Raw genomic sequence first — 18,047 nt, forward strand, 5'->3', positions numbered from 1 at the left:
ACGGATATTTATAGAACATTCTATCCTAAAGCAAAAGGATATACCTTCTTCTCAGCTCCTCATGGTACTTTCTCCAAAATTGACCATATAATTGGTCAAAAAAACGGGCCTCAACAGGTACAGAAATATAGAAATAATCCCATGCGTGCTATCGGACCACCACGGCCTAAAACTGGTCTTCAATATCAATAAGGGAAGAATGCCCACATATACGTGGAAATTGAACAATGCTCTACTCAATGATAACCTAGTCAAGGAACAAATAAAGAAATTAAAAACTTTTTAGAATTTAATGAAAATGAAGGTACAACATACCCAAACTTATGGGACACAATGAAAGCTGTGCTAAGAGGAAAACTCATAGCGCTGAGTGCCTGCAGAAAGAAACAGGAAAGAGCATATGTCAGCAGCTTGACAGCACACCTAAAAGCTCTAGAACAAATGAAGCAAATACACCCAGGAGGAGTAGAAGGCAGGAAATAATCAAACTCAGAGCTGAAATCAACCAAGTAGAAACAAAAAGGACCATAGAAAGAATCAACAGAACCAAAAGTTGGTTCTTTGAGAAAATCAACAAGATAGATAAACCCTTAGCCAGACTAACGAGAGGACACAGAGAGTGCGTCCAAATTAACAAAATCAGAAATGAAAAGGGAGACATAACTACAGATTCAGAGGAAATTAAAAAATCATCAGATCTTACTATAAAAACCTATATTCAACAAAATTTGAAAATCTTCAGGAAATGGACAATTTCCTAGACAGATACCAGGTATCGAAGTTAAATCAGGAACAGATAAACCAGTTAAACAACTCCATAACTCCTAAGGAAATAGAAGCAGTCATTAAAGGTCTCCCAACCAAAAAGAGCCCAGGTCCAGATGGGTTTAGTGCAGAATTCTATCAAACCTTCAGAGAAGACCTCATACCAATATTATCCAAACTATTCCACAAAATTGAAACAGATGGATCACTACCGAATACCTTCTACGAAGCCACAATTACTCTTATACCTAAACCACACAGAGACACAACAAAGCAAGAGAATTTCAGACCAATTTCTTTTATGAATATCGACGCAAAAATACTCAACAAAATTCTGGCAAACCGAATCCAAGAGCACATCAAAACAATCATCCACCATGATCAAGTAGGCTTCATCCCAGGCATGCAGGGATGGTTTAATATACGGAAAACCATCAACGTGATCCATTATATAAACAAACTGAAAGAACAGAACCACATGATCATTTCATTAGATGGTGAGAAAGCATTTGACAAAATTCAACACCCCTTCATGATAAAAGTCCTGGAAAGAATAGGAATTCAAGGCCCATACCTAAACATAGTAAAAGCCATATACAGCAAACCAGTTGCTAACATTAAACTAAATGGAGAGAAACTTGAAGCAATCCCACTAAAATCAGGGACTAGACAAGGCTGCCCACTCTCTCCCTACTTATTCAATATAGTTCTTGAAGTTCTAGCCAGAGCAATCAGACAACAAAAGGAGATCAAAGGGATACAGATCGGAAAAGAAGAGGTCAAAATATCACTATTTGCAGATGACATGATAGTATATGTAAGTGATCCCAAAAGTTCCACCAGAGAACTACTAAAGCTGATAAACAACTTCAGCAAAGTGGCTGGGTATAAAATTAACTCAAATAAATCAGTTGCCTTCCTCTATACAAAAGAGAAACAAGCCGAGAAAGAAATTAGGGAAACGACACCCTTCATAATAGACCCAAATAATATAAAGTACCTCGGTATGACTTTAACCAAGCAAGTAAAAGATCTGTACAATAAGAACTTCAAGACACTGAGGAAAGAAATTGAAGAAGACCTCAGAAGATGGAAAGATCTCCCATGCTCATGGATTGGCAGTATTAATATAGTAAAAATGGCCATTTTACCAAAAGCAATCTACAGATTCAATGCAATCCCCATCAAAATACCAATCCAATTCTTCAAAGAGTTAGACAGAAAAATTTGCAAATTCATCTGGAATAACAAAAAACCCAGGATAGCTAAAGCTATCCTCAACAATAAAAGGACTTCAGGGGGAATCACTATCCCTGAACTCAAGCAGTATTACAGAGCAATAGTGATAAAAACTGCATGGTATTGGTACAGAGACAGACAGATAGACCAATGGAATAGAATTGAAGACCCAGAAATGAACCCACACACCTATGGTCACTTGATTTTTGACAAAGGAGCCAAAACCATCAAATGGAAAAAAGATAGCATTTTCAGCAAATGGTGCTGGTTCAACTGGAGATCAACATGTAGAAGAATGCAGATCGATCCATGCTTATCACCCTGTACAAAGCTTAAGTCCAAGTGGATCAAGGACCTCCACATCAAACCAGACACACTCAAACTAATAGAAGAAAAACTAGGGAAGCATCTGGAACACATGGGCACTGGAAAAAATTTCCTAAACAAAACACCAATAGCTTACGCTCTAAGATCAAGAATCGACAAATGGGATCTCATAAAACTGCAAAGCTTCTGTAAGGCAAAGGACACTGTGGTTAGGACAAAACGGCAACCAACAGATTGGGAAAAGATCTTTACCAATCCTACAACAGATAGAGGCCTTATATCCAAAATATACAAAGAACTCAAGAAGTTAGACCGTAGGGAAACAAATAACCCTATTAAAAAATGGTGTTCAGAGCTAAACAAAGAATTCCCAGCTGAGGAATGCTGAATGGCTGAGAAACACCCAAAAAATGTTCAACATCTTTAGTCATAAGGGAAATGCAAATCAAAACAACCCTGAGATTTCACCTCACACCAGTGAGAATGGCTAAGATCAAAAACTCAGGTGACAGCAGGTGCTGGCGAGGATGTAGAGAAAGAGGAACACTCCTCCATTGTTGGTGGGATTGCAGACTGGTACAACCATTCTGGAAATCAGTCTGGAGGTTCCTCAGAAAATTGAACATTGAACTGCCTGAGGATCCAGCTATACCTCTCTTGGGCATATACCCAAAAGATGCCCCAACATATAAAAAAGACACGTGCTCCACTATGTTCATTGCAGCCTTATTTATAATAGCCAGAAGCTGGAAAGAACCCAGATGCCCTTCAACAGAGGAATGGATACAGAAAATGTGGTACATCTACACAATGGAATATTACTCAGCTATCAAAAACAACGACTTTATGAAATTCGTAGGCAAATGGTTGGAACTGGAAAATATCATCCTGAGTGAGCTAACCCAATCACAGAAAGACATACATGGTATGCACTCATTGATAAGTGGCTATTAGCCCAAATGCTTGAATTACCCTAGATGCCTAGAACAAATGAAACTCAAGACGGATGATCAAAATGTGAATGCTTCACTCCTTCTTTAAAAGGGGAACAAGAATACCCTTGGCAGGGAATAGAGAGGCAAAGATTAAAACGGACACAGAAGGAACACCCATTCAGAGCCTGCCCCACATGTGGCCCATACATATACAGCCACCCAATTAGACAAGATGGATGAAGCAAAGAAGTGCAGGCCGACAGGAGCCGGATGTAGATCGCTCCTGAGAGACACAGCCAGAATACAGCAAATATAGAGGCGAATGCCAGCAGCAAACCACTGAAATGAGAATAGGACCCCCGTTGAAGGAATCAGAGAAAGAAGTGGAATAGCTTGAAGGGGCTCGAGACCCCATATGTACAACAATGCCAAGCAACCAGAGCTTCCAGGGACTAAGCCATTACCTAAAGACTATACATGGACTGACCCTGGACTCTGACCTCATAGGTAGCAATGAATATCCTAGTAAGAGCACCAGTGGAAGGGGCAGCCCTGGGTCCTGCTAAGACTGAACCCCCAGTGAACTAGACTGTAGTGGAGAGGGCGGCAATGCGGGGAGGGTTGGGAGGGGAACACCCATAAGGAAGGGGAGGGGGGAGGGGGATTTTTGCCCGGATACCGGGAAAGGGAATAACACTCGAAATGTATATAAGAAATACTCAAGTTAATAAAAAAAAACCTGAAAATAAAGGAGAGATGGCAAACAGGAAGGGGAAATGGTACCTAGATGAAAGGTTAGATGACTTGAATTGGATTATTGTTCTGAAACTGGATGGCGAGCTTATTAAAAACACAGTCTCCTAGGCTGAAGAAATGATTGTAGTTAAGCATGTTCTAGAGGACCTGTGTTCAGTACCAAGTACCTAAATAAGATGCCTGTAACTCCAGTTCCAGTAACCCATTGCCTGTTGCTGGCCTCCTTAGGCATCTGTACACATGTGACATCTGGCCCATAAATAAAAATAAATCTTTAAAAAATACAGATTTCTGGGGTTGGAGAGATGGCTCAGAGTTTGAGAGCACTGACTGCTCTTCCAGAGGTCCTGAGTTCAAATCCCAGCAACCACATGGAGGCTCACAACCATCTGTAATGGGATCTGATGCCCTCTTCTGACATGCAGGTGTACATGCAGGCAGAACACTGTATACATAAAAAAATCAATCATAAAAAATATTACTGATTTCTAGAACCTATCTGAGACACACTGGATCTGAATTCCTAGAAGGGGAACACAAAAATAGTATTTTGGCTCTCTTTTTAAGGCTGGAACCATGGAGGCTGTACCAGAGGAGAAAAAGAAGGCTGCTGCAGAGCCAGGAACCCTTAAGAAAAAGCGAAGGAATTTCACAGAGTAGAAGGTGAATCACCTGAGGAAGAAGTTTGCCCTGAAGACACTGCGAAAGGCAAGGAGGAAGCTCATCTATGAGAAGGCAGAGCACTCTCACAAGGAGTACAGGCAGATGTTCCGGACTGAGATTCGCATGGCTAGGACCGCAAGGAGAGCTGGGAATGTCTATGTGCCCGCAGAACCAAAATTGGCCTTTGTCATCAGAGTCCGAGGTATCAATGGAGTGAGCCCAAAGGTGTGCAAGGTGCTGCAGCCACTACGTCCTCAGCAGATCTTCAATGGCACCTTTGTTAAGCTCAACAAGGCTTCAATTAACATGCTGAGGACCGCGGAACCGTACATTGCATGGGGGCACCCCAACCTGAAGTCAGTAAACGAGCTCATCTACAAGCGAGGCTATGGCCAAATCATTGCCTTGACAGATAATTCCTTGATTGCTTGATCTCTTGGTAAATTTGGCATCATCTGCATGGAGGATCTAATTCATGAGATCTATACAGTTGGGAAACGCTTCAAGGAAGCAAATAACTTCCTGTGGCCCTTCAAACTATCTTCCCCACGAGGTGGAATGAAGAAAAAGACAACTCACTTTGTAGAAGGTGGAAATGCTGGCAACAGGGAAGAGCAGATAAACAGTCTTATTAGACGATGAGGTAAGATACTCATCAAGGTATTTTTATAATCTGGTCGTTAATAAACAGTCACAGCTTGGCAAAAAAGAAAAAAGAAAAAGAAAGAAAATAACATTTTGTTCAACACTTTTCTTCAGCCCCACCCCCTTTTTCTGCTTACCATGTTTTGTCACCATCCTGTACTCCAGAGGTGAAGTGGTAAATGAGATAGACCAAACTTCTGTCCTTTCCAAAAGGCAAGGACTGAGATGGAATAGGAAGGAAAAAAAAACATAAATAGCAAATGAGTTTCTTTCTTTTTTTTCTGTTTTATATCAGAATAGTCCTTGCCTAGTTAAGGTTTCTATTGCTATGACAAAACACCAGGACCAAAAAAAGCAAGTTGAGGAGGAAAGAGTGTATTTGGCTTACACTTCCACATTGCTGTTCATCAAAGGAAAACAAAACAAACTCAAACAGGGCAGGATCCTGAAGGTAGGAGCTGATGCAGAGGCCATGGAGGGGCTGCTTACTGGCTGGCTTCCCATGGCTTGTTCATTCTGCTTTCTTATAATACCCAGGAAAGCAAGACTAGGGGATGGTACCACCCACAATGACTGGGCCCTCCCTTATTGATCATTAATTGAGAAAACACCTTACAGTTGGATCTCATAAAGGCATTTCCTCAACCGAGGCTCCTTTCTCTGTGTGATGGCATTGACATTGTACTCATATACATGAAATAAATAAATAAATGTTTAAAAAATAGATTTTTTTCTTAGAGTTCTGGAGACTGAGATGTCCAAAACCAAGTCATACACATCAGTGCTTATCTGGTGAAGCTGCTCTCTGAAGAAAGAGCCTTATCACTGTGCTTTCATATGGCAGAAAGAAAAAGGGCAAGAAGAGCAGCTCTTCAAGCTGGAAGCCTTCTATCACAGTGCCAGTCTCACTCAGGAGAGTGAGACTTTGTTTACTTAACCATGCCCCTGAGGCCACACCTCTTAATTTTGTTGCTTTGGGGATAATGTTTTGAAATTTATTTTGGAAAGGATCTCACTGTTCATACCATAGCAATCGTCCAGTTAAACTATATTTAGAAATAAAAATGTTAAAATCAGGAGGCTGGAGAGATGTCTCAGCAATTAAGAGCACTTACTGCTCTTGCAGGACTGGAGTTTGGTTCCCACAATGGCCTGAAACTTCAGGTTTATGTGATCCAACTCCCTCTTCTGGCTTCCATAAACACCTGCACTCACTTGTACATACCCACAGAAAGACACACATATACACATACTTAAAAGCAAAACTGAGTCTATTTTACATGTTGATCTTAGCCAAAAGGCTGAGAAGCAATGTCACGCCTGTTTTAAAAGTTGCAATTCTAATGTAGAATGAGAAAATTTCCACAATCTTGGTATATAAGAGGCTTTGTAATACTAAAGAATTAAAAGCTTTAGTTTGTATGTAGTGTTCACGAATGTTTAGGGTGTATGTGGTGGTTTATGCTTGCAATCTCAGCACTCAGGAGGGAGGTCGAAGTAGAAAGATAAGGCAGGTTTGAAACCAGCCTGAGCTACATGACACTGTTTCGAAGAGAGCTACAAGCTTGAAACATTCCAGTTTAAAGGTGAGTAAAATTATACTTGAAGCTGGAAGCTACAACTAAACAAACTGATCCCAAAATTTGCATGAGAACAATCTCAAGAATACAAAAGCAAAGATCAGGAGCCAGAATAAAATAGTAAAACATAAAGTGTTATGAGTTGAGTTAGCATGTGAATAGGCAGAGCTATACACAAGAAGAGAAAGCTCAGAAAGGAAAACTGATATACAGTTAGTTATTAAGCATCCTCGGAAAAAGTGAGCATGTTGAGTTCCAGTCAGGGAAAGAGAGAGTCAGAATGACCCATCCTAAATACAGTCAACAAGAATGATCATTTTCTAGAGCATTTCAATGCCACAATAGGGCTGGAGAGATAGCTCACTGGGTAAACCATTTGATTCACAAGCCTGATGATTTGAATCCAATCTCTAGAATCCAGAGTAAAAGGAGAGAACTGACTCTGGAAAGTTGTCCTCTGATCTCTGCATGTGCACCATAATACACATTGATAATAAAAAAATCAAATAGATGAAAGGCAGGGCTTGGTCATGCACACCTATTAACTCAGAACTTAGGAGAGCTACCTTAAGTTTGAGAATAGCTTGGTCTACGTAGCAAGACCTTGCCTCAGAAAAGCCATAAAAATATACCACCGACTAAATAAGTCTGCTTTTTTCTCCACCTTAAACAATACCAATGGCATATTCCCTCCACTTTCAGCTGTTTGGTGGGCTGTCCAGATCATTCTTTGGATTACTATTTGAATAGAATATTTAATATAGCATATTGGGACAAGTGGATAGTACCAAAGGAAAATGTAATAATATATTTTGAATAGACATTTAAACTGTGACTCAGAAACACATCAGCATTATCCTGATCGAAGGCAGAATTGGAATTGTCATAGGCAAGGAGAAAAGACCCATACATGACTTTGGTCTTGTCCCAGGTTGCACTTTACTTATTTGCAAGTGCTATAAAATTTACAGCTGGAATGAGCAATAGGTGTGGGTTTTCTGTGGTTTTGGAATTGTATAGAACAATCCTCTGCACCAAACCACCACCATCCTCAAGAGTTTGACTGGGCTTGCTCACCAAATGTCATTTCAGCTGGAATTGTTGATTACTAATGTTCCCTCTTGGAAAAGTGGGGTTGGGAGAGTTCTGGGATCCTCACCTGAATATTCAGTCCCCCACTCCTTGCAGTTATATACAATACTGCCCTAACTGCATATCAGGAGAGAAGCTGGGAAGGACTAGAGGATAGGGGTAGGAAAAGATGAGGGGAGAGAACTTTATCTACAAGGCATGGGGCAATCATCATCCACTCTGGATTCAGATCTTCCAGTGTATAGTTTCTTTAGGGTCACCCATGCTCCTGCCCATAACCCCTCATCTCTGTAAGTAACCCCAATAAATCTATTGGTTCCCTAGAGTGAACTTTGGTTGAATTATACCTTGCTTTGGCTTGTCATTGGGACAGCTGGAAAAGAGAGACTAGTGTTTGTTTATCCCAAGGGAAAGAATTTTAGCAGCACTTGGGGTAGTTGGTGTAAGGTCAATCTCATTTTGACAACTATGTGTGTATGTTTGTGTATGTGTGTGTGTGTGAAAAGAAGACAGAAATAGAGAGAACAAGACAGAAAGGTAAAGGATGAAAGGAAGGAAGAGAAGGAAGAAGGACGGAGAGAGGTGAGAGAACTTTTAATCAAACCAAGGAGCAAATATTCTGACACCTTTTGAGCCATTAGGAATAAATTTCTAGAGCAATGGTGAATTGATTAGTTTAGCTCTTGGATTTTGTTATCCCAGTAAGGGTATTCTACAGCTAGCCTCAACTTTTCAAGACTTTTTCAAGACTTCTCAAGTTGACCTGACATCACCTTCACCCAAAATATAAAGGCTAAACAGAGATAAGTAGGTAAAATTTGAGGTCCTTCAGAAAATAAGACAAAAGGTAGTGGTTAGCACAGCAGGTAAACATGCCTAATGACCTGAGTTAGAGCCCTAACCAACTCCCACATGTGCATTTGGTCCTCTGCTGCTCACATGTGCACTCATGTGTATGTATACTACATACATACATACATACATACATACATACATACATACATATATGTAGAAAAGAGAAAGAAATAAAGAATTAATAATAAGTGGGTGGCCAGAAATGACATCATATAATTACAGTACTTACTGTAAAATGAGGTTAACATGTAGAAATTTCATTTTCTGTTTGAATCAGATTGCTGAAGTGAGTCCTGAGAAAGTGATCACAGGTAAATTAATGTTTTTGAATTTCACTTTCCTCCTATGTAAATTGATATGTTGATGAGCTACAGATCTCAGCGGGGTTTGTGAGGATTAAAAGAAACAGTGTGTGGTACAGCAGAGTACCTGGTAGGCACTCAAAATCACTAGTAAGGTTCCCATTAGATGGTTCAGCAAGTAAAGGTGTTTGCTATCTAGACTGATGGATTTGATTTCCAGGACCCATCTGGTACCAGGATTCTTGCAAGTTTTTCTCTGACATCCACATGTGCATGGTTGAATAGGCACACCCATGTGCACGTACACAATAAGTAAATGAATAAATATGATTTAGAAATTACTACTAAGGTAATCATCCAGGATTAAAATGTTTTGTGGTATTGAATTTAATTAATAATTGTTTTATTTTATAAAAGATCTGATGTAATTTTCAAGATGATTTACATTGATTTAGTCTACTGGCATTTGTTTGACTATTAACATATATTAGTGATAATTATTTAGCAATTTTATCACTGGAGTTCTGTAAGAACAATAAATATGGTTTGGCATGGTGGCACATGGCCTTTGATTCCAGCATTCTGGAAGCAGAGGAAGAAGCGTTTCTGTGAGTTCAAGGCTAGCCTGGTCTACATAGTGATGTCCAGAACATCCAGGGCTACATACATAGTGATGTCCAGGACATCCAGGGCTACATACAGAGACACTGTCTTAAAACAAAGCAAAAGAACAACAAAGACATTCACCTGACATTACATGGGTTGATTTGCCTGGTTTTTCCACCTGCAAGTATCAAACATATGCTGACATTTTTGTGGTGCTGAGATGGAACCTCATACATGCTAAGTAAGGGCTGTGCCACTGAGCTACAGTTTTTGACTAAAACTGAGTTCTATTTCTGACCTCTACATCAGACCAGAGCCTAATTTTGGCAGAACATGGTGGCCAATAAAGGAATGAAAGCCACATTATAATCTTCATCAGCTGCATCCAGTTTTTGACTGGAGATCAACATTTTTTGGGTTCTCCATAAATCATCAGGCATATAGTTCTTACACAGGTTCCTAGATAAAAGGCCCTTTGTCACAATCTGCTACATAGACTCTTCCTAGCAAAATGAATTCTGAAACCACTGACTATAATCCGATTCCTCCCAGATTTCTAATATCCCTTGTCCCTAACCATAGGAAAGCCACTCACTCTTTTTTACTAAGGTTAATTTCCTAAAACATTATCTAGATTGTACTACCAACTTTTACATTTGTCTCTTTTAACTTTTACATCTGTGATATAGAGTCTTCATTACCACGTTGATTGGATTTGGAACCACCTAGAAGACATATCTCTTTGTGTTTCTTTAAGGATGTCTCCATAGAGGAGAAAGATCCATGTTGAATGTGGGTGAAACAATCCAATGGGCTAGGCTAAATTAAAAGGGAAGAAAGGAACAAGCAAGCTTAGTATCAGCATTCATCTCTCTGACCAGCTGGCTGCCTTATCTCCCATTGTTTCACCACTATTTACCGTGATAGACTATATCTTTTCTTAAATTGTGAGTCAAAAATAAATCCTTCTATTGAGTTGCCTCTGTCATGTGTTTTGTCAGAGCAATGAGAAAATAAACCAATAACCACATTCAAAAAAAAGTATTTCTAATGCTACTCACCTCGGATGGATGCCCCGGACATGAGATGGAGGAAATAAATTTAAAGAGAAATGGAAAAACAAAGGATAACTCAGTGAGGAAGATAAAGGGAAACATAATAATATATAAAGATATGTTACCAACACCAGATTGTATTCCTTTACTTCCAATACTCAAGCTTCTTGTTGATACTGGGTAGTTGTTTTTTCCCACTCACAAATTCATTCAACCCATTCTTGCTGTGACAAATACATGGAATAAATGTCTCAAAAGGAGAAAGGGTTTATTCAGTCCACTGTCACTTTAGCCTGTTTCTTTGGGCCTGTGGTAGCACAGTAAATCTTTTTTTTCTACAGAAGAATATCATCTTTAGTCAAGGAACAAATGACTGGGGATACTGACTGGCCCGAGCTCTTGGCTCCTTGCGGCCAAGCTATAAGAAACATAGGGATGCCAAGCAGGGCAACTGTCTGATTTGGTCTTGAACTCGGAAGTGAGAGAGTGGCAATCTTGGGGAGGGAAACAGCAGGAATCCAAATGAGGACAGCCTGGGTGACTGGACTGGGAGGGAAGGCACTTGGCTCAGTCTCCTGTTCCCACCTGTGCAATAGCCAGTTGTTCCTCAACCTTCAGTGGTTTAGAGGCTGCTCCTGGTTGAGCCTCTGGAAGAAGCTTTTGCAAAACTCTTAAGTGCTGATCATGATGGCGCAGGAGGGTGCGGCCTTGATGATCCTGGGGAGGAAACCTCTCACAGCCTCCACTGCTCCCAGTGACATTTGTGGCTGTGTCTTCACCACATGGAAAGGTAGGGTAACTGGCAGCCACCATTCCTGAGATGCCACCAGCCACAAAGCTGCCGCTCACAGATGTCTGTTCTTTTGTCTTAGTCCACTCAGCCAGCTCTTTACCAGCTCGTAGTTGACCCAGTACAAGAGCTGAGAAGGTTGCATCTTGAGGAGCTGTGAGACGCCAGCCCAGCCACAGTGAGCGCCAGCCATCCTGAGCTACCACAGCTTGAACACAGGTAGCCAGTTCACTGTATGACATGTGCTGAGCCTGCAGCTTGATCCGCACAAGCTCCAAGGGGCTCACCACTGTCACAATGCCCATTCAGCCGAAGGCACCAGCTACTATGGGTGCGTAGAGGTCAGAGGTTAAGAACTGACCACATAGGAAGGACTTGAGCTGCTCATAAGCTGTGAAGTAGCTGATGGTAGCAGACACAGTCATCACCACGGTGGCTGGGAGGCTGCTCTACAGGGTCCTGGTGCCCTCATGCCTCACAGTCTTCACAAAGGCATCTAAGGTGCTAGTGAACTGTGTAGGATCCTGAAACCAGGTGGTGCAGCGAGTACCATTTGGGCACAGGTACAGGGGCTCCAGAACACCATTGCAGTACAGGAAGCATGTCACTGGGGATTGTAGAGAGGAGGGTGATTTGGTGTAGGAAAGACTCCAGAATCTGGAGGGTGTTGTCAATTTGCTATCTATCGAGGGACAGGTCTTTGAGACTGAAGGCGGACCTTCACTACAACCAGGGGTGTCATGAAGAGGGATGTGACCACAACCCCAGTTCCTGAGGCCACCATTTGTTAAAAGGGTCTAATGCACCCAGGATCCTGGTCAACCATCTTGGAATTTCAATCCTGGCTCTGAGCCGGTCGTTGGCCGCGCCACGCCAGGGGGCCGGGTGGGCCCAGAGTGCAGGTTCTGTGCGTGCCCGCTTCACACAGTGGCCACCTCAGCACAGTAAATCTTAATGGGAATGCATGGTAGATGGTAGATGGTGACTGAGAAGCAAAAGAGAATCACAAGAGGTGGCTGGAGTCTTTTTATAGGCACACCTACAATGACCTAACTTCCTCTGAGAAAACCACATTCCTTAAAGGTTCAGCTGTGCCTTAAGAACACTACAGACTGTTGAGCATGCCTTTAATAAATGGCTTATAGGGGTCATTGGAAATCCAAACCATAATACCTCCAAACCCCCAAATCTATTTTTAAAAATAAGGTTTCACTCTGTAGTCCTTGCTGGCCTGGAATTTGCTATGTAGATCAAGCTGGCCTCAGATTCATAGAGATTAGCTAGTGAGAGTGGTGTCACTCATGGCTGTGTGATCAGAAAGCAGGCTGAGCAAAGCCATGGGAAACATGTTAGTAAGCAGCAACCCCCCAACCCCCCTCCATGGCCTTTGCTTCAACTCTTCCTCCAGATGGTCTTGGTCCTATGAAGGCTCCTTTACCCAGTGTAGGGGAATGCTAGGGCGGTGTGGTGGGAGTTGGTGGGTGGGAGGGGGGCACCCTCATAGAAGCAGGGGGAGGGTTATGGGAGATGGGGAACCCAGAAAGGGGATAACATTTGAAATGTAAATACATAGAATAGCCAATAAAAAAATAATAAAGCAAAAGAAAAAGAAAACAGTCCCATTGGTGTCCATGACCAGCAGGTGGCAGAAGGGAGCCATATCAGGGGAATTCAGACGTAAAGGTCCAAGCTTGGCTGTAACCTGGGGCTTACTAACCAGTATCTGGAAGGTTGGTAGAGAATATGGTTCATTTCCTGGCAAGAATAAAAATGACGTGGTCCTTCAGAAACTTAGAGTGGGAGCTCAATGTCTAAAACAAAGGGCTCAGGAGTTGGAGTGATTGACAGGGAGCAGGGATGTGTGGAAGATTAAGCTGGAAAGAGTGTTAGAAGAGTGAAACCATGCCCAAGGCAAAAGGAGGGCACAGGACAAAGAGAGAAGGTGGGGATTAGGTTGTGACATTCAGATAACAGGACAGAGTAGGAAGTAGATCAGAAAGGGTGGAGGCCATTGCTTTCTGGATGGGCTGCTGGTGGCACTGATTTTTATAGTTTAAGGATTAGTGAAAGTGACATAAATGTCCATGACATGTCATAAGCATAACATGTGGTTTATTCATATAATGGTACTTTAGTTGCCTTAAAGGGGAAGTAAATTCTGGACACTTGCTATAACATGGATGAATGCTGAAGATAGTATCTTTTTAATTAATTATTTTATTTATTTATATCCCAAATGTTGCCCCATCCTGATCCCCCTCCCCTTTGCCTCTGAGAGGATGCCTCCCAGTATCCTCCATCCTGGTGCATCAAGTCCCTACAGGATTAAGTGCATCCTCTCCCACTGAGGCCAGACAAGACAGACCTCTGCTATATATGAGCGGGGGGGAGGGGGTTTGTGGCTCAGACCAGCATGTGTTATGTTTTTTGTTCCTTGGTTGGTGGTGGTTCAGTCTCTGTGAGCTCCTAGGAGTCCAGGTTAGTCAATACTGTTGGTCTTCCTGTGGGGTTACCATCTGCTTCAAGGCTTTCAATCCTTCCCCTAACCCTTCATAGGGGCTCTGACCTCTGTATAATAATACTTGGCTGTGAGTACCGGCATTTCTGTCAGTCAGCTGCTGGTAGGGCCTCTCAGAGGACAGCCATGCTAGGCTTCTGACTGCAAGCATAACATAGCATCAATAATAGTCTCAGGGTTTGGTGGCTGCACATGGAATGAATCCTAATTTGGGCAGGTCACTACTCAGCCATTCCTTCAGAATCTGCTCTATTTTTATCTCTGCATTTATTTTAGACAGGAGCGATTTTGGGTCAAAAGTTTTGTAGGTGGGTTGGAGTCCCCATTCCTCCACTGGGGGTCCCGTCTGGCTACTAGAGATGATCTCTTCAGGTTCCATATCCCTATTGTTGGGCATTGAGGACATTATCTTAAATGAAATAGGCTACTCATGAAAAGACAAATACTGTATGATCTTACCCATGAGAGGTGCTTAGAGCAGCTAAATTCATAGAGAAAATATAGAATTGTGGTTATAGGACAGGAGAATGGGAAATTAGTTTTTAGTAAGTGCAGAATTTGTGGGTTTTTTATGATCAAAAAGTTCTAGAGATGGACAATGGTGATAATTTCACAATCATGAAAATATATTCAATATGACTAATCTCTGTAGTTAAATGTTTATTACAATGAATGTTATGCCTGACAATTTCCCAATATTTAGGGAAGTTTTTCTAAATATATTGCATCTGTTCTGTTCCTTAAGGCAGTATAAGCCATTCTAGGGAAGGGGATGGAGCAGGACATGAGTCCAAGTTAGTAGAAAACTAATAGAAATACCTCACATTTGGATGGTACATTGCAATTTACATAGCTTTCTTGTGGAAATTCATTACCTTTTGAGATTCTCTTAACTAGCATATGGAATGGAAGGGTTGTCTCTGATAAAAGTGGATAGAGTATGTGAAGGCTTGGTGGAAAGGTGGGAGGTGTATAACAAGATAGATGCTAGGTGGATGGAAGAGAAAGGGATAATGGCTCGTCTCTACTTGATTCATCTGTTTTCTCTTGGACATGGTAGGTAGCATTCAATTTTTTTTACTGTTTTGGGACCCAACTTTATTAACTTTCATTCAAATAAGTAATATTATCTTATAATGAAAGACTCCCATCTTCAAAATCTGCCCTGTGCCTTCCTGATTACATGATTATAGGCAGTTAATTTTTCTTCTGATTTTAGCTTTCTATCTGAGAATAACAGTTTCTTCCCTATGTCTTAGCTTTGTGACACAGGAGGATAATGCTGTTGACTGACTGAAATGGCAGGGACTGCCACTGAGCTTCCTCTCCCTTCATCTTGTCTTGCCATATCATTTAAACATTTTGTTTTTAATTAGCACAAGCAGTATTAGATTTCATTATGTTGCCATTCTATTCTTGATAAGATTCCCAAATCACCAAATACAAAGAGACATCATTTACAATACAGAGGTTTCATGTTTAGTAAAACAGAATCAGGTTAGGAGGATGGATTGCCTGAAGTGTGGAGTCAGCCAGCTGTTCTACAAAATGCTTCAACCTTGAGGAATATTTTTGGAAACTGGTCTCCAACAACTTCCCTAAATATCTGGTTACTCTAAATGTCTAGCATGATATTATTCATAATAAACTGCACATTTTCATTATCTCAGCCTGTAGAACTTTAGTCATATTGAATATTGGGAAAATTTGGCTTTGAACTTTTCCAGAAGCATTACTTATTACCAGGCACATTCTGACCTGTGGAGAGGTTGGTGGTTTTCCTCACTCTTTTCTGTTGTTGAGCTCTTCTAAGTAAAAGCTAACATGGAAGTCCTTACTTCTGCTTGTTAACAATATAAATCCTATTAGTGGTCATAAAAATAAACTAACTTCTTTCATTTGGACTTCTTCAACACCAGTACATATGCACTGCTTTTTGGAGAGGATCTAGAAATATTATCTCAAGGAGATTATCTTCTTTAGAAAAAAAGTTCTTAGCTTTAAAAGTTATTTACCTAAGATGACTTAATATGCTTCCATACTCATATAACTGGGTGTGCTTGTATTTTGTGTTTGGCCAATGCAAAAGTAAACAAAAACCTGATGCCATCTAGATGAAATTGCAAAACGTTCACAAAGTATTTCGGCTCAGAAAGTGTGTCGAGTGGCTAACTTCCCACTTCCTTAGACCTGTCTTCACTGTTGGACTACTCCATTCGTCACATACTTGCATCTTGAAGAAAAGCATAGAGTGGATTCTAAAAATGATACTTGAGATCTTGAAAAGTCTCCTTGTCAATTCTCCATATGGGAGGATTTCTTTGAGCCATTTCATGCAGAGCCAGAGAATGCCCAAGAGCATACTCTGCAAGTGTGCACAGATGGTTTTGAGCATTTACCACAGTCAGCGCTATAGCCTGTGAATTCTGCTTACTATTGCTCAGAAACAAATTACCCCCAAGTTTAGTGACTTACAATAACCATTTTACTGTTCCCAAGAATTTTTGTGGCTCAGGAATTTAGACAGAGCACAGTGGGAATCATTAATTTCTGCTTCACAGTGTGTGCAGCTAGGAAGATTTGGTGGCTGTGGTGACTCAATGACTGGGGAATCGATTCTTGAGAAGTTGTCATTCACATGTCTGGCTGTTAGCTTTGTATACTGTTAGCTGAGCACATTAATGAGATGTTCTCTATGTGACTTGCCCTGCCCCACATCATGGTGGCTTCAAATTATGCAGACTTTCTTTATACTGAATAAGGACCTCAAACTTTAGTATCCTTACAAAAATTCCTCTATTAGGTATTTTGAAATGGTGGTAAAGCCAGTGATCACTATATATCATATACTTATGTTAAGATGTCACACTTCTGTCCTAGTTGACTCTACTGCTGTGATCAAAGACCAGGACTAAAAGCAACCTGGGTGTACTTCCATATCAGTTCATTCTCAGGGAAAGATGAGTCAGGAACTTAATCAGGGCAGAAACCTTGAGGCAGGAACTGAACTGAATACTAAAGAAGAATGTTGTATGCTGGCTTACTCCTCATGTTCACTTGGTCCATCTATGGGTGACACTCCCTATGGTGGGCTGGACCCTTCCATATCAATAAAAAAATTTCTCTCTCTCTCTCTCTCTCTCTCTCTCTCTCTCCCTCCCCCTCACTTGCCCTTCCTTCCTTCCTCCCTCCCTCCCTCCCTCCCTCCCTCCCTCCCTCCCTTCCTTCCTTCCTTCCTTCCTTTCTTTTTTTCAAGACAGGTTTTCTTTGTATAGCCCTGGCTGTCTTGGAGCTCACTCTGTAGACCAGGCTGGCCTCAAACTCAGAGATCCTCCTGCCTCTGACTCCTGAGTTCTGGGACCAAAGGCATGCACCACCACACCCCACAAGCCATGCTTCTCAAGGGAAGGAGAATCAAAAGATTAGAGAACAATTTGCCACAAAATACTAACCGCTATCTCTTCAGGATGGTATGATTCTCAAACAATATACCAGGGCAGACAAAAATGATGGAAAACAATAGAACTCTAGTTTAAGAGATGAAGGAAAGAAGCACAGAAGAGTTATTCTCAGAAACTTATGCTTAGAACTCAGGTATGCCTTTTGGAATAGGTCCTGAAGCTTCTTAAATAGCAGCTTGCAACCTGTGGGCCTCAACCCCTTTGGGGGTTGAAATGACTCTTTCACAAAGGTTGCCTAAGACTATTAGAAAACATAAAGATTTCCATCGTGATTCATAACAGTAGCAAAATTACACTTATGAAGTAGCAATGAAAATAATTTGATGATTGGGGGTCACCACATGAGGAACTATATGAACCACTGATTGCCCTTAAAGAAACATGAGGTTTTCAAGTTGCTGTCTGTAGTAGACAGTTGCGTGTGCTGCGCAGATCTCTAATCGAATAGTGATTTGTCC

The 18,047-nt window shown here is 41.2% G+C and overlaps 2 pseudogenes; one reads left to right on the forward strand and one right to left on the reverse strand.

Annotated features, from left to right (window-relative positions):
- Positions 1-4,598: 4,598 nt before the first annotated feature.
- Positions 4,599-5,327, forward strand: Rpl7-ps28 (ribosomal protein L7, pseudogene 28; annotated as a pseudogene).
- Positions 5,328-11,312: 5,985 nt separating this feature from the next.
- Slc25a39-ps2 (solute carrier family 25 member 39, pseudogene 2) lies at positions 11,313-12,436 on the reverse strand (annotated as a pseudogene).
- Between the last annotated feature and the right edge of the window lie 5,611 nt (positions 12,437-18,047).

Source organism: Rattus norvegicus, chromosome X, assembly GCF_036323735.1.
Source record: "Rattus norvegicus strain BN/NHsdMcwi chromosome X, GRCr8, whole genome shotgun sequence".
Taxonomy (NCBI): Eukaryota; Metazoa; Chordata; class Mammalia; order Rodentia; family Muridae; genus Rattus; species Rattus norvegicus.